Raw genomic sequence first — 17,996 nt, forward strand, 5'->3', positions numbered from 1 at the left:
AAACTGAAAGCCCAGACATAACGTCTCCGGGACCTTCAGGATCCAAAGTGTCATCACCTGGTCTGCAGGCAACGCTAGCAACTGAATGAACTTAATGAACACTGTTAGACACGTTATAAAATACAACAGGAATGATGTGGATGATATTGACGGAAGATACCGTTCAACAGAATAAGTGAGTTTTTTTGGTGTCTTTCTAGTTCAGAAAGTTTAGTCAGTCAGCAGCACAACTAGGCTCGGACCTGCTGGCACTATGCTGATGCTGCTAACATTTGCACCCGGCAGCGAAAGTTCATAAAATGGATAACGGAAAGTTCATAAAAATGGATAACGGAAAGTTCATAAAAATGGATAACGGTAATGGATAACGGAAAGTTCATAAAATGGATAACGGAAAGTTCATAAAAATGGATAACGGAAAGTTCATAAAAATGGATAACGGTAATGGTGAAAATTATAAGTTGGCCTTATAAGTGCCAACAGATATTCAAGGTACAAGTAGATGAAATGAACATAAAAGGGGTCTTATTTTCAACTAAAGTGTACTGCAGATGTAGGGAGTTGAAACATTTTATGAATGAGCTAGTTGGCCCCTTTAAATAAACGGGTATCTATTCATACAGTGAGATCGCCAAAGTTTAATAAACTGAAAATGCAATAACTGTAATTTTGAAGTAGATGATGTATAGGACATGTGTCACTTGTGTCTTGTGACTTATTGTAAAAATGATATAAAGGGTTCAAAATCGCATAGTTACAAATATAATAGTAACTTCATATGATGGGTGGCACGGTGGTGTAGTGGTTAGCGCTGTCGCCTCACAGCAAGAAGGTCCGGGTTCGAGCCCCGTGGCCGGCGAGGGCCTTTCTGTGTGGAGTTTGCATGTTCTCCCCGTGTCCACGTGGGTTTCCTCCGGGTGCTCCGGTTTCCCCCACAGTCCAAAGACATGCAGGTTAGGTTAACTGGTGACTCTAAACTGACCGTAGGTGTGAATGTGAGTGTGAATGGTTGTCTGTGTCTATGTGTCAGCCCTGTGATGACCTGGCAACTTGTCCAGGGTGTACCCCGCCTTTCGCCCGTAGTCAGCTGGGATGGGCTCCGGCTTGCCTGCGACCCTGTAGGGCAGGATAAAGCGGCTAGAGATAATGAGATGAGATGAGACTTCATATGATAATATTAACCACTGGTTATTTCAGAGAGGAAAAAAATGGGGACACTATTGCTTCCATTCGGGACAATACAACACAGAATTCGGGACCACTGGGGGACACAAAGAAAAAAAGTTAATTTCGAGCCCTGCACTTATCCCAATTACGTGTGTCCTCACTTACGAATTTTTTAATGATATTTTTGAGGGTGCGATTGAACCGTTCCACTAAACCATCCATTTGTGGGTGATGCACACTGGTGCGGATCGGCTTAATCCCCAATAACCCATACAGTTCGCGCAGTGTCCGTGACACAAATGTAGTGCCTTGATCAGTCAGAATCTCTTTCGGGATTCCGACTCGGGAGATGACGCGGAAGAGTGCCTCTGCAATACTGCGTGCTGAGATATTGCGCAGAGGCACTGCTTCCGGGTATCGCATTGCATAGTCCACCAGAACTAATATAAAGCGGTACCCCCGTGCTGACCGATCTAATGGCCCGACGAGATCCATCCCAATTCTTTCAAACGGGGTCTCGATCAATGGAAGAGGGCGCAAAGGCGCTTTTGGAATGGCCGCTGGATTTACTAACTGGCATTCGCGGCATACCGTACACCACCTACGAACATCGCCGCGAATCCCCAGCCAATAGAATCGGGCCATTATTCGGGCTAGTGTCTTATCCTGCCCTAAGTGTCCAGCCATGGGATTAAAGTGAGCTGCCTGGAATACCAATTCCTGGCGGCTCTTCGGAATCAAAAGCTGCGTGACTCCCTCTTTAGTTTGAGTGTCCTGCGTCACTCGGTATAATCTATCCTTCATAATTGTGAAGTAGGGGAAGGATGGGGTGGCGTTCGGCTGGAGCGTTTGACCATCGATTACTCTCACTTGGTCAAACGCATGTCGCAGAGTCTCGTCCCACGATTGCTCTAATGGGAAATCTGTGAGGGATTCCCCAAGAGAGAGAGGAGGGGCTGGCGGCTCCTCACTCTGATGCGGAGATGACGTAGACGGCTCTGTGACAGCTGCTCCCGCCAAAGCGACACCGGGACCTCCCCCCGTTACATGGCAGGACCCACTCTTGACTAAGTGCGTCATTAAATCCCGAAATCCCGGCCAATCAGTCCCCAAAATTAAAGAGTGGGTGAGGCGAGGATTAACTGCCGCCTTCACTATAACTTTTTCCCCTCTGAAAAAAATGTAGACCGACACCAAAGGGTAGCTGTGAACGTCCCCGTGCACACACAAGACCTTCACCCCCTGTGCTTGCCCCAATGCCTCGTTTTGCACCAGGCTTTGGTGAACTGAGGTCTGATTACAGCCAGAATCCACCAATGCCTGATATGTATCCCCTTGGATACTCACCGGTATGTGATACGCTCCGGCCCGATCGAGGGCGGCCTCTGGTGCGTCGGGGATCCGAACCACCACGCCCACTTCCATTGCCGTGCACTGCTGTTGAAAGTGGCCCGGCTCCCCGCAGCGCCAGCAAACCGGCCCGGGCTTTCCCTCTGCACCGGTGTTCTGGGGCTCACTCACCTGAGGGGGGGGAGAGACAGACACAGAAGGGAGAAACGGGAGGGCACCGCGGGTGCAGCGGGCGGGCCGGCCGGGGTGGTGCCGGCCCCCGCCTCCGCAGTGGGGGAATGGGGCGAGGACGGGACACAGGAGGAGGGGGAGAGAGAGAGAGAGAGAAGATGCCGTCTGCTGTCCTGCCGCCGGGACAGCCGCCAAATGGTCCTCCGCCAGCTCGACTGCCTGATCCAGCGACGCCGGGCGGTGGCACTGGACCCACTCCGCGGTTCCTGCTGGCAAGCGAGCGATGAACTGTTCCAGCACCACCTGGTCGATGATTCCCTTGGCGTCGCGGTTGTCGGCCCTCAACCACCGCCAGCAGGCGTCCCGGAGCTGCTGGCCAAACGCGAACGGCCGGCCGACTTCCTCCAAGCGGAAGCGCTGGCGCTGCTTTTCTGGGGTGCACCCCACGCGCTGGAGGACGGCCCGGCGGAGGTCTGCGTAGGCCAGCCGGCGGTCGGCGGGGAGCTGTAGCGTGGCCAGCTGCGCCTCTCCCGTTAGCAGGGGGAGGAGGCGCGCCACGCGCTGATCCATCGGCCACCCCGAGGCTTCTGCGACTTGCTTGAATCGCGTGATGAATGTCTCGGGGTCATCCTGCGGGCCCATCTTGGTGACGGTGAGGGGAGACAGGCCCGCGGTAGGAGCGCTGGTGGACCCCGCCAACGCGAGGAGGTGCCGGAACGCCTCTCGGTCTTCTTGTTGGGCCAGCACCAGGGCCTCGAAGCGTCGCTTTTGTTCCTAACGGAGGGTGACGAGCGCCTGTTGCTGGCTTTGCTGGGCCGTGGCGAGGGCATGGACCAGGTCGGCGAACGGGGAGGACTCCATGGGGCTGATCGGCTGGTGCTCCACTTTCCCGGGTTTCAGCACCACTGTAACAGTTTCGACTAGGGGTGGAGCACAGAGGACGGCAGGACAGAGATCAGGTTTGTAAATTAAGGCTTTTATTGCCACACTTTTCAGTCTAACAATATGCTTCACACAGATGCGCGCACACACACAACTGGCATCTGGTTTCGGGAACAGCCCCTCTGCTCTCGCTCTCCCTCCCTAAATAGGGCTTGGTCACTGGGAAGACACACACAAACACAGGTTAATTGCCGTCAGGTGTAGTGATTCTGCCACTTACCTTCCCTGACTCCGCCCTCCTGTCACAGACCGGCGCTTGACCACGCCCCCGCTGCCACATGGACAAAGTACCCAACGTCATTACTTAAGCCAAAGTACAGATCCCACTGGTCAAATGTTACTCCGATACAAGTGAAAGTTGTCCAGTCAAAGTTTTACTAAAGTACTGAAGTACTTGCTTTTAAAAATACTTAAGTATTAAAAGTACACTTTCTGTCAACGCATCGTTGTATTATTGCCACAACGCTTACAAAACCTAACGCCGTTACCAAAGACAGAAATGTGAATTCAGAAAATGAACGCATGCTGTGCCATCATGGTGGTTTAACATTACGCTAGCTAGTCAGTGAAACTCCACCTGACATGCTAGCAAACTCTTTATAAACTCGAAATCATGTTGGGTTGCTAACGTTACGAGAAAAGAAAGATTTCTACACTCTGTTTATTTGGCAAGATTATGCTAAAACATATTTCTGAAAGGACTTCGGATAAGTTAACGTTATTCATGTTAGCTTAACTCCGTTTTTACATGCTAACTAACAGTGTCCAAGTTAACTAGCTATGTGTTAACGTTAGCCGTGGACAAGACGATGGCAACTTGGCAGGCAAATCCATAGAAAGTCATTTGACTAACCAGACTGCATAGCTATTGCAACGTTATCGCTAGCTCTGAAAGCACAGACAACTTCGTTGCAAGCTTTCTCTTGGAATAAAATGTTTACATACCTTGATATGCTTCCGGGGCGGCATGGTGGTGTAGTGGTTAGCGCTGTCGCCTCACAGCAAGAAGGTCCGGGTTCGAGCCCTGTAGCCGGCGAGGGCCTTTCTGTGTGGAGTTTGCATGTTCTCCCCGTGTCCGCGTGGGTTTCCTCCGGGTGCTCCGGTTTCCCCCACAGTCCAAAGACATGCAGGTTAGGTTAACTGGTGACTCTAAATTGACCGTAGGTGTGAATGTGAGTGTGAATGGTTGTCTGTGTCTATGTGTCAGCCCTGTGATGACCTGGCGACTTGTCCAGGGTGTACCCCACCTGTCGCCCGTAGTCAGCTGGGATAGGCTCCAGCTTGCCTGCGACCCTGTAGAACAAGATAAAGCGGCTACAGATAATGAGATGAGATATGCTTCCGCAGGTTGGACGGCGAGTTTTTGTAGGCCGTGATGTGGATCATTTTTGGCAAACAAAGCAAACATTTAAAACAAAACAAATCTTTAATCCTTACAGAAAACTGAAACATGGGTTCTAGGTATGGCCATGGGTGTGCATGCATTCCCCAGAAGAACCGCCTCCTTCCATTCTGCCATCAACTGATCGTGTTCAAATAACGCTGCTGAGAAATCATTGACTTTTATTTTATACAGTCTATGGACGAGACGTGACCCTAGTGATTACTGATAGACTGTCTCAGTGTCACCTGTGGAAAAAACCAATCACGTTTTAGAAAAAAAAAAGAAGAAAAAACATCCATTTTCAAAGCTGCTTCATTGTAACGAGGACCTTGATAGAAATGTAGTGGAGTAAAAAGTATGATATTTGTCTTTCAAGTGGAGTGAAGTTAGTCATAAGTTTCCAAAAAATAAAACTTAAGTATAGTACTCAAGTAAATGTACTTTGTTACTGTCCACCTCTGTAAATTACTTCTCATTTCTTTTATGCCTGTTGTCACACAGGTTGAAATATCCATGAACTCAAATGTGTTCTTTGTCCGATACACGTGAAGCCAAAGCATGCTTATGAACTGCTGCTCCTGCTACGTTGTAGTGCAGCTGAACACGCCTTGAGGAAACTCTAAGTGCTCTCCTCGACATACAGTGCTCAGCGTAAATGAGTACCCCCCCTTTGAAAAGTAACATTTTAAACAATATCTCAATGAACGGGCGGCACGGTGGTGTAGTGGTCAGCGCTGTCGCCTCACAGCAAGAAGGTCCTGGGTTCGAGCCCCATGGCCGGCGAGGGCCTTTCTGTGCGGAGTTTGCATGTTCTCCCCGTGTCCGCGTGGGTTTCCTCCGGGTGCTCCGGTTTCCCCCACAGTCCAAAGACATGCAGGTTAGGTTAACTGGTGACTCTAAATTGACCGTAGGTGTGAATGTGAGTGTGAATGGTTGTCTGTGTCTATGTGTCAGCCCTGTGATGACCTGGCGACTTGTCCAGGGTGTACCCCGCCTTTCGCCCGTAGTCAGCTGGGATAGGCTCCAGCTTGCCTGCGACCCTGTAGAAGGATAAAGCGGCTAGAGATAATGAGATGAGATGAGATCTCAATGAACACAAACAATTTCCAAAATGTTGACAAGACGAAGTTTAATATAGCATCTGTTTAACTTATAACGTGAAAGTAAGGTTAATAATATAACTTAGATTACACATTTTTTTCAGTTTTACTCAAATTAGGGTGGTGCAAAAATGAGTATACCCCACAACAAAAACTACTACATCTAGTACTTTGTATGGCCTCCATGATTTTTAATGACAGCACCAAGTCTTCTAGGCATGGAATGAATAAGTTGGCGACATTTTGCAACATCAATCTTTTTCCATTCTTCAACAACGACCTCTTTTAGTGACTGGATGCTGGATGGAGAGTGATGCTCAACTTGTCTCTTCAGAATTCCCCATAGGTGTTCGATTGGGTTCAGATCAGGAGACATACTTGGCCACTGAATCACTTTCACCCTGTTCTTCTTCAGAAATCCAACAGTGGCCTTAGATGTGTGTTTAGTCATGTTGGAAAAGTGCACAACAACCAAGGGCACGGAGTGATGGTAGCAACTTCTCTTTCAGTATAGAGCAATACATCTGTGAATTCATGATGCCATCAATGAAATACAGCTCCCATGCAGCCCCACATAAGGACACTGCTACCACCATGTTTCACTGTAGGCACCATGCATTTTTCTTTGCGACGCCATACAGTTTTGAAGCCATCAGTTCCAAAAACATTTATCGTGGTTTCATGACTCCAGAGTATAGAGTTCCAGTAGTCTTCATCTTCGTCAGCATGGGCCCTGGCAAACTCTAGGCGGGCTTTTTTGTGCCTGGGCTTTAGGAGAGGCTTCTTTCGTGGACGGTATCCATGCATGCCATTCCTCTGCAGTGTATGCCGTATTGTGTCACGGGAAATAGTCACCCCAGTTTGGCTTTCTACTTCTTTAGATAACTGCAGTGAACTTGCATGCCGATTTTCTTCAACCCTTCTCATCAGAAGACGCTCCTGTCGAGGTGTTAACTTCCGTGGACGACCTGGACATCTCTGTGAGATGGTTGCAGTTCCATCTTTCTTAAATTTTTGTACCACTTTTGCTACAGTATTCTGACTGATAAGTAAAGCTTTGCTGATCTTCTTGTCGCCTTCACCTTTGTGGTGGAAAGAAATTATTTTCTTTGGGGAATTCTGAAGAGACAAGTTGAGCATCACTCTCCATCCAGCATCCAGTCACTAAAAGAGGTCGTTGTTGAAGAATGGAAAAAGATTGATGTTGCAAAATGTCGCCAACTTGTTCATTCCATGCCTAGAAGACTTGGTGCTGTCATTAAAAATCATGGAGGCCATACAAAGTACTAGATGTAGTAGTTTTTGTTGTGGGGTGTACTCATTTTTGCACCACCCTAATTTGAGTAAAACTGAAAAAAGTGTAATTTAAGTTATATTATTAACCTTACTTTCATGTTATAAGTTAAACAGATGTTATATTAAACTTTGTCTTTTCAACATTTTGGAAATTGTTTGTGTTCATCGAGATATTGTTTAAAATGTTAGTTTTCAAAAGGACTGTACTCATTTACGTTGAGCACTGTACATGAGCTAACAGATGCACATGATTGGCTCGTGTCACTGTAATTGACAGGGCAGAGAGTAATGCCCATCCCTCCCACCCAGAGATCATGGCTGGTTTTGTGTTCTTGGATTCCTGGCCTTGGATGGCTGGGGCATCGTTAGGATCCAAACTCGTGAACATCCAAGAATGTTTCTGATGCTTTTGTTTTGCACCACCCGAGAGCCCAAATGTGAGTTTTAAATGTGTAACATCTCTTAGATGGCTTCATTTACTGTACAGTATATAGATTGGTATTTTACGCAGCCTTGGAAGGGACGTGGTTGGGTGGGGAAAAAAAAACATTTTTGCAAAATCTTTGCAAGATTTCACAAGCTTTTTTTTTTTTTGCAAAGATTTTGCAGGATCTCACAAAAATGTAGCATCTCACATAGTTTTTGTGAGATCTCATGAAAGTACACATTTTTTTTTCAACTATAGATTTATATATATTTAACAATTATTCGCCAAAGGTGAAGTGAATATCGGTGAATGATAACCAAGACGAAGTCAAGGTTATTATTCACTGATATTCACTGAGCCTGAGGCGGATTATTGTTTTCGTATAAATACACAGGTGATTTAAAAAAAAATCGTATTAAAAAAAAAAATTAAACTTCAAAAGTGGCATGCGCAGACTTTTGTCACTTATCGATGCCGACTCGAATAAAATACTTTGTTTTGAAATTGATATAATAAATCACAATTCCACCTTACCTTTTGAATAGTTTTAGACCAAACTTCGTAGCATCTTTAGTACTTTTAGGAACAGCATTTTCTTTCATCATTTGTAATTCTTCCTCACTTACGGTGACGAAGCGATTGGCTGCCATTTTGCACTTGGCCGTTGCTTGAGGTGATTATCGAGAAATGGTCCAAATTTCTCAACCAATCGGCACGTGCAATTTCCTATAATCCCCTGTGTATTTATACTTGTATATAAATAGGGTTTTTGTTGTATTTGGGTACTTCTTTTAATTTTTTTATTTTTTATTAACAAAGTGCTAACATTTAACATTTCTCCTTTTCAAAACAGACTTTCTTAGTAGCTCCTTGAAGAAACAGATTTATCGAGTGTTATGAATTCACAAAATCAAGCAGTTGAATCTATTATATCTGATAAGCAGATCGGTGGATAATGTGCAGCAGTGGAGACACAGCAGGTCCTCACAGATCCAGGCTCCCTGGTGGCTTTTTGCATTTTCTCAAAATGTAAAGATCTTCTTGAAGATCAAGTCAGTTTCTTCCAAGTTGTGCGACTTCCTCTCTCTATCCAAAAACATGACAGTAGGTGAAATGGCCACACGAAATCATCCATAGATGTGAATGTGTGTATGGTGCTGTGCGATGAACTGGCGTCCGTCCCATGTGGTGTGAATTTCGTCTTGTGTTATGACAGGCTTCTGATCCACTGCAACCCTGTGGAGAGTAAATTGGTTCCTGACAATGAATAAATAAATAGAGAGTGACGTGATGACCGAATAGCCACAAAAGCTGCATATGATTTTGTTCAAGTTGGAAATTGATGAACAAAATTGCAGTTGTGATGATATATTATGACTGGGTTGACACACACACACACACACACACACACACACACACACACACACACACACGCACACACACACACATAAATCGAGTCGTACATGAGCTGATAGCCAAGTTGCGTAGCGCCAAGTTGGCTATAAGCCACGTATGACGAGATTGAGTGGAATAACTGTTCTATTCAATCTACATTCACTGGATTTTGAGAAATGGAGCATTTTTATTTTTTGCAAATTCGATAAATAAAACTTTGTACAAAACTTCTGACAAAATAATTTCCGCTTAGAATATAAACAAACCGGCGAAATGACATGAGCAATTTGTGAAAAATGCGATAAAAATTCTTGAAAAATTATAAAAAGATACGGTTTTACCATCAGATACTTTTATTCCATATTTTGTTGCATTTATTTATTATTATTATTATTATTATTATTATTTGGGGGGGGGTTGTTTTCGAGTAGAGTTCTTATTTCGTCCTCGGTTGGTTCAGTAACACACTCCGTCATTTTGTTTTTCTCTACTCACGGTATATGAGCTGATAGCCTAGTAGTAGAGTAGCCAATCAGAGCGCACGATTGCTCATATCCAGTGGGAATACTTTATTTATTTATTACATGCTAACCATTCCAATCATATGCACTTGTTGGAACATCCTGTCCCAGATTCAGTCCCCTTTTCTGTTACAGCATCCTCCACTCTTCTGGGAAGGCTTTACGCTAAATGTTGGAGTGTGGCTTTGTGCCCATTCAGCCACAAGAGCATTAGTGAAACTGGGTACTGACGTTGGCTGATTAGTCGTGGGGTGCAGTCTGTGTTCCAGTTCATCCCAAAAGTGTTCAGTGGGGTTGAGGTCAGGGCTCTGTTCAGGACACTTGAGTTCTTTACCAACCTTGGTAAACCATATCTTTATGGACCTTGCTTTGTGCACAGGGGCATTGTCATGCTGGGACAGGTTAGGGGCCTTTAGTTCTAGTGAAGGGAAAATCTTGCAGCTACGGCATACAAAGACATTCTAGACAACTGTATGCAAAATTTTGGGGACAGACCACATATGGTTGTGATGGCCAGGTGTGCACATACATTTGGCCATATAGTGTTTGAATTGTTTAGTAAATGACAATCCAATGTGTGACTCTGATACTGAAACCCTACACAGGTATACCAGTGATAAGCTGAAGGTATCGAGTCAGATACTTACACTACCGTTCAAAAGTTTGGGGTCACTTTGAAATTTCCTTATTTTTGAAAGAAAAGCACTGTTGTTTTCAATGAAGATCACTTTAAACTAATCAGAAATCCACTCTGTACATTGCTAATGTGGTAAATGACTATTCTAGCTGCAAATGTCTGGTTTTTGGTGCAATATCTCCATAGGTGTATAGAGGCCCATTTCCAGCAACTCTCACTCCAGTGTTCTAATGGTACAGTGTGTTTGCTCATTGCCTCAGAAGGCTAATGGATGATTAGAAAACCCTTGTACAATCATGTTAGCACAGCTGAAAACAGTTTAGCTCTTTAGAGAAGCTATAAGGTGGGGTTTACATTAGACCGTATCAGCGGATCATCAGATTAACGTTTTTAAAACGATTAGTGTGCACACAGCAACGCCAATACACGATTCGCGTGCACACAGCAACGCCAATACACGGATACGCTCGGCTCCGCAGGCATCCTGCGCTCCAAATCATTCCGCCCTGAACAGCGAGTGCCCTCTGGAGGGTGCGCACTCCGGCCCTGCGCAGCTCACAGAGCACGCGAGTGAAGTGCACGAGCAGTGATTTGGGACTGAGCCGCTGTGTGTGTGATCTCAGTGCATGTCGGGCATGCGCGTCACTTACCACTTGCAAGTGGAAGGATGGCAAGCCTAAAGACAATCATAACTACACAATGGGCAGTATTTGCATCAGTATTTGCAGTATTTTCATACTTTTATACTCTTTAATGAAAGGTGATACAAGGCGGAAGTCCGCGCCGTTTTTCAGCAGTCGCGTCACATGACCAACGCCAGCGAATCAGGAAGGTGGATGTCACAGTAACGTTGTCCAATGACGACGCCAGCTAGAGCTCAGCACAGCGTATCCGCATATTCTCAATGTTTATACAGCACCGGACCAGACACGATCTAGATTGAATACGTGGACCCTGGCGGATTCCCGTTTCCCGGCGTTTCCAGGCGTTTCCAGGCGTTTTAATGTAAACGGACAGTGCATCCGCGAAGAAAACGAGACAGATACGGTCTAATGTAAACTTGGCCTCAAACTGACCTTCCTTTGAGCAGATTGAGTTTCTGGAGCATCACATTTGTGGGGTCGATTACATGCTCAAAATGGCCAGAAAAATGTCTTGACTATATTTTCTATTCATTTTACAACTTATGGTGGTAAATAAAAGTGTGACTTTTCATGGAAAACACAAAATTGTCTGGGTGACCCCAAACTTTTGAACGGTAGTGTATGCTTTAATGTTGTGTGCAGAAATGTTACACGAGCAATACCAGGATAAACAACGCAATCTCTGAAATTAATGATTGGATATGCGCAAAATATCTCTTCTTGGTTTCAGTTTTGTATTTCTACAGTATTACTTTTTGCTTTGTAACAGCCTAGAATGACACAGGCAATTGTCATATCATGTATATCCTCCTGGGAACCAAGAAAAGTGTCTCTTAATCTCTCTTTTGTTGTGATTTCCTTACTAGGAATTTCCCAGCAACCCTCCTAGTCACATGATATATCATTGGAAAGCCCAGGATGTACTCTTTACAAGACACCAGGATTCAAGTGAATAGCTTGAAAGAGTAAGAGGGTGTGCACGTAAAACAAATGTCAACTACAGAGGACACAAGTCTATGGGTTGGTTCTCAGGAGGTTACTTCTAAAAATTGATGGCATATTTAAATAATATTGGCTGACGTTGAGTGGTATATCAGATATATATTCCATTCAGCAAGCATGATGTTGAACGAGTCAAAGATGAGTAGCAGAATGGTATATCAGAATGGCTTATCTGATATACCACGAAAAAAGCCAGCCAATATTATTATTATTAGTAGTAGTAGTAGTATTATACATACACACTCTCTTCCAGTTTTTCGATGTCCGTTGGTATGTTTTTCTCTTATAAATATGCATGAATATCTAAAGTTTTGGTAGCCTTTTGGGTGTTCAACGCGTCTTTCTCTTTCCCGGCGAACAAAGAAACAGTTCTGCACATGCGCAGCAGAAAACTCTTTCACTGAGTCATCTCCAGTGTGCCACGTCATGTTACCTTGACAACTATGCAATATCGTAAACCATATTCAGCACTCATTCTCCATTGGGTAGAGTGATGTAATACATGTAGGATAAGTGATATATGAACAATATTGCATGCTATCAAAGCAAATGAATGAAACCTGCTAGAAGGGAATAGAACACGTTTTTATTCCATCAATAAAGTATCCTGTGTGTATAATAATTATATTTATTGGAGTTTTTTATAGTCTAATGGTTTTGAGATGTTCCTGGACAATCTTAGTTACTTGGGCATGAAATCATATCATATGCAAATGATTATTCAGTGTTATTTTTAAATTGTTATGGTTTAAAATGAAATTAGGAATGATTTAAAGAGCTATTTCAGAAAGTGATTCCTGCATTATCTGTAGCTGTTTATAATATTGTACTGTCAAGTTGAAGGAGCCTCATCATGCTGTTGCCTGGTGAGCCTGGATCATCAACCGTACTGCGATTTTGGTGTGTGTAACCCCAGACTGTTCTCTAGAGTTCCATGGTAATGATGATGATGATGATTCATCAATTGCCATTGACAGCAGGCAGTTAGCAGGATGGACAGGGTGCTTCATTTATTATTTATAAGGGAAAACAAAACCATCTGTGTTGGTGTATGTGCAGTATTCATCAGCGCTGCAGAGTTTTTTATTTATTTATTGAAAAATGAAGCCTGTGTTCTTTCATCACCGAACAGTGCCAAAATGTTCTTTTGTAATTGAGGACATTTTTATGAGAGAAATGAAGCAAAGTAGTAAACAATTCCGAACCTTGTACTGGAGTCGGACAGGAAGGAAGGCTTGAGGAGACGAGAGCATCTTAAATGGAGTCCCGTGAGAGCAGAAAAGACACCGCTTTGGCATCAAAAGCATCTGGCTGGGTTAAAAACTACAGGAACCTGTTCAGTATTGTCCTCTGCTTTCTTTGGCATTGAGGTCTGTCTTTGAATTTGTCCATTTTACTGAAGTCTGTGAGTCTTTTAAAGGGGAACTGAAGGCAAATTTTTTTATCATCAAAATTCTCTCATTTAATTAAATATAGGAATGCATTTTTGATCGCCGTTTTGTCGCTGCTATAGCAAGTTATGAGTGTTTGAAATATGCTATGTGATATCAGTCCATATGTCAAAGCAACGGCCGTAAACGAGATGCTTTGAGACCTGTGCGAGACATCATAGGACGGAAGTAAAACATACAGCGGAAATCAAAGTGACCGACATCTTCCAACGTTGTCAAAACACGCGCGCGCCCTCTTTCGAATGCTGATGTAATCAAGCCAAAGTTTTGTTTGTTTTGATAGCAATCAGGAAAGTTTGAAAAAAGTCGGCAGTAATTGTCATTTAAACTCGTTTTTGTGCAATATTTCGTTTGGAAAACAGTTTTCAAAATGGCGGCACTGACACCTGGCTGACACTTCACGTTTCGAAGTCTCGTGAAGATCGTGCGGGTAAGCGACGCCTGCTGTGGACCAAACGAACTACATTCAACACGGCTAAAAGAACGAATAAGTATAATATTTAATTGCAATTAGTTACCAATATGAGTCACGATATAAGGTTACTAAAACCAAAAACATCTCATCTCATGATCTCTAGCCGCTTTATCCTGTTCTACAGGGTCGCAGGCAAGCTGGAGCCTATCCCAGCTGACTACGGGCGAAAGGCGGGGTACACCCTGGACAAGTCGCCAGGTCATCACAGGGCTGACACATAGATGGGGTTTACATTAGACCGTATCAGCGGATCATCAGATTAACGTTTTTAAAACGATTAGTGTGCACACAGCAACACCAATACACGATTTGCGTGCACACAGCAACACCAATACACGGATACGCTCGGCTCCGCAGGCATCCTGCGCTCCAAATCACTCCACCCTGAACAGCGAGTGCCCTCTGGAGGGTGCGCACTCCGGCCCTGCGCAGCTCACAGAGCGCGCGAGTGAAGTGCACGAGCAGTGATTCGGGACTGAGCCGCTGTGTGTGTGATCTCAGTGCATATCACTTACCACTTGCAAGTGGAAGGATGGCAAGCCTAAAGACAATCATAACTACACAATGGGCAGTATTTGCATCAGTATTTGCAGTATTTTCATACTTTTATACTCTTTAATGAAAGGTGATACAAGGTGGAAGTCCGTGCCGTTTTTCAGCAGTCGCGTCACATGACCAACGCCAGCGAATCAGGAAGGTGGATGTCACAGTGACGTTGTCCAATGACGACGCCAGCTGGAGCTCAGCACAGCGTATCCGCGTATTCTCAGTGTTTACACAGCACTGGAGCTTACACGATCTGGATTGAATACGTGGACCCTGACGGATTCCCGTTTCCCGGCGTTTCCAGGGGGTTTAATGTAAACGGACAGTGCATCCGCGAAGAAAACGAGACAGATACGGTCTAATGTAAACTTGGCCTTAGACACAGACAACCATTCACACTCACATTCACACCTATGGTCAATTTAGAGTCACCAGTTAACCTAACCTGCATGTCTTTGGACTGTGGGGGAAACCGGAGCACCCGGAGGAAACCCACGTGGACACGGGGAGAACATGCAAACTCCGCACAGAAAGGCCCTCGTCGGCCGCTGGGCTCAAACCCGGACCTTCTTGCTGTGAGGCGACAGCGCTAACCACTACACCATCGTGCCAAACCAGAAACATACGTAATTGAATAACGCGTTAATTAAGAAATAAAGCAAGTTTAAAAATGACTTCAGTTCTTCTTTAAGGGCTTCTTGCATTCAAGTAATCAGAGTTGCTGTTTGCAAAATGTTGCTGCTTGATGTCTGGCGGTATCTTATTTCACGTTTGTTAGATTAGAAAAGTAAACCTCAATGCCTTCACTTGTTTAATTGGCACATTCGCAGTATAGTGATGGGATCTTGTTTGGCAATAAGTATTAAATCTTCATAGATCTAAACATCCAGTGCGTCTTACCCGAGACGCTTTTGTTTCCTCCCTTCGCTTCCAGGATTGATGCCCTTTCTCTGAGTGTGAAGTGTGTTCATGTGGGAAAAGGAGTGGCAGGTAACCTTCAGGACTGAGACTTTGGTTTTTTTGCTCATTTCCAAGCTGGTCTTTTCTCTCTCACTCTCCTGCACATGGCAGTCGATCTACCACACATCATAACGAGTTCTCTTACTACTCTTCTGTTAAGCTGCACAAAATAAAATTTCATTATGATGACCTACAGGTATAGCTTTTGGTTTTCTGCATCAGGCTTTGATACGTTCTTGGTTTATAAGGTGGAAATGTGCATTCAGTGCTACTGAAGCACTTGATTCAGTTGCCAGGTGCTCCTTTGTCGCTTGCTATAAAAGCTTGAAATTATTCCTGGCTTTAAAAGCATATGGTGTAGAACCGGGTGGAAAGGGGCTGTTGGGTGAGCATAAAGAGCCGGCTCTACTTCTCAGGCAAGCTTTTCTCTTTCTTGTTTTCTTGCTGTTGTTTTCATGTGCCTGCTGTCTCCTGCAGGTTGAAAATATTTCATATTAACATAGTGGGCTGTGGGAGCTGCTGTCTCCTGAACCCCTCCGTCCCGCTCTGTCTATATTACTAGGCGTATCAGGCGCTCGCAGGCCGTGCTGTGAAAATTCTGCATGCAGATGCTTGTCTAAGTTTCCAAATCTGTCATTGCTTAACTCTTGAATATTTTCTATCGTGAATACTATCATTAAAAAACTTATCATTTTTGCTTTCCAAAGAAATTTATCTGGCTAAGATCTGTTCAGTACTTTGGGAGGAACGGCAGGTTGAAGTTGGTATAACAGAGTTCGCTCTCTGCTCCCGGGACATCGGGAAACTACCGGTGCTTTCTGAGTCACAGGAAAGCGCTCAGGCTGTTTCTCTCTCTCTTCTGATCGTTTTCCGACTGGATTACTCATGAATATCAATCAGGTAACTTTTATAGGGACGTTCTCTAGCTCTCACTGTTTCTGATGAATTATTCGGCAAAATTTTCTGTCTGCTAGTTTTGATGTTACGATTCACAGGAGACTTTGAAGTCAGTTTTCATAGCTTTACCTACTTATTTTTCAAATCAAACTGATTCATGTAAATAAGTAACTATTTTAGGGTATAACTGAAGTTGTTTTGCTGAAAAAATATTGAGATCTTCATGGTCGGAATGATATTTTAAGAAACCACAAGTCAGAAACGCGAGTGTCAATTTCAATTCAATGAATGTGGATTGTTTATTGGATGTGGATCAGACAGTTTTTTCGAGGATCGCCTTGAAAGCTGTGAAGATTATCATTCATATTCTTTAATATAAACACTACTAGGCCCTACTTTTGAGAAATACAAAAGCCTTCAGAGCACAAAGAGGGTATTAGAAATAATCTTTTATTACTTTTTTTTTATTGAGTGTACCAATTTAACGTTTGTACCTAATTAGCAGGGGGCGGCACGGTGGTGTAGTGGTTAGCGCTGTCGCCTCGCAGCAAGAAGGTCCGGGTTCGAGCCCCGTGGCCGGCAAGGGCCTTTCTGTGCGGAGTTTGCATGTTCTCCCCGTGTCCGCGTGGGTTTCCTCCGGGTGCTCCGGTTTCCCCCACAGTCCAAAGACATGCAGGTTAGGTTAACTGGTGACTCTAAATTGACCGTAGGTGTGAATGTGAGTGTGAATGGTTGTCTGTGTCTATGTGTCAGCCCTGTGATGACCTGGCGACTTGTCCAGGGTGTACCCCGCCTTTCGCCCGTAGTCAGCTGGGATAGGCTAAAGCTTGCCTGCGACCCTGTAGAACAGGATAAAGCGGCTACAGATAATGAGATGAGAGACCTAATTAGCGTAATCAATACTAATTTGCATAATTAGTTTTTACTAATTTTTCAAACTTTGTATTCAGTACACATCCAGCTATGTGCCTGCCAATTTCCATGTAAATATCTTGAAAATAGAAAAGTTATGAAGAAAAAACTTTTGATCTCATTAGTTAATGAGGCCCGTTTTGGACCATGTGATCTGAATACAGAATATTACGGCAGGTTTCTAAAAATTAAGCCTTTTTTTTTCAATCTTTGATTTTTAATATCTCAAGAACGGATAAACATTTTAATTCTGTAAAAAGTATGTTATTCTGCATTCAATTCTGAGTTAAATGAGAGCAGTTTCAAGCAATTTGGACTGAATTTGAATTTTCACCTGATATGTCTATATTACATGTCAGCGGATGAGGCCTGTGCTGTCTAGAGTAATACTTAAAGTCCTCAGAGACGAGAGGTCATGCCAGTGTTGTAGTCGAGTCACTAAACCTCGAGTCAGAGTCCAGTCTCGAGTCCCCAGTGTTCAAGTCCAAGTCATTAAAAAAAAAATCGAATAGAGTCCAAGAACAAGACTCCAACCGCGCCATTAACATTAGTTTGTTCTTGAACATGACGTATGACCAGGTGAATGTGCTTCTCTTTGTCAGGGAGTGTGAAGTATTCTGTCAGAGATGGTTGGGAGATGGATATAAGTGCAGAAGGTGTGTTTTTTATTAATACAAGTGAAGATGGTAAACAATCCAGAACGGCAGGCAAAAATCATA

General features: G+C 44.1%; 1 protein-coding gene across 3 annotated transcripts in view; it reads left to right on the forward strand.

Annotated features, from left to right (window-relative positions):
- stxbp6 (syntaxin binding protein 6 (amisyn)) overlaps nucleotides 1-17,996 on the forward strand; it is a 207,864-nt gene that overhangs the window by 20,939 nt on the left and 168,929 nt on the right. Inside the window, exons 2-3 of one of the 3 annotated variants that reach the window (XM_060934594.1) lie at nucleotides 15,443-15,498; nucleotides 16,176-16,368. The exons of the other annotated variants lie outside the window; for them this stretch is intronic. The gene's annotated coding sequence lies outside the window, so the exon portion shown is untranslated. The remainder of the gene's footprint in view (nucleotides 1-15,442; nucleotides 15,499-16,175; nucleotides 16,369-17,996) is intronic. 3 annotated transcript variants of the gene reach the window in all.

This window comes from Neoarius graeffei, chromosome 11 (assembly GCF_027579695.1).
Source record: "Neoarius graeffei isolate fNeoGra1 chromosome 11, fNeoGra1.pri, whole genome shotgun sequence".
Lineage (NCBI taxonomy): Eukaryota > Metazoa > Chordata > Actinopteri > Siluriformes > Ariidae > Neoarius > Neoarius graeffei.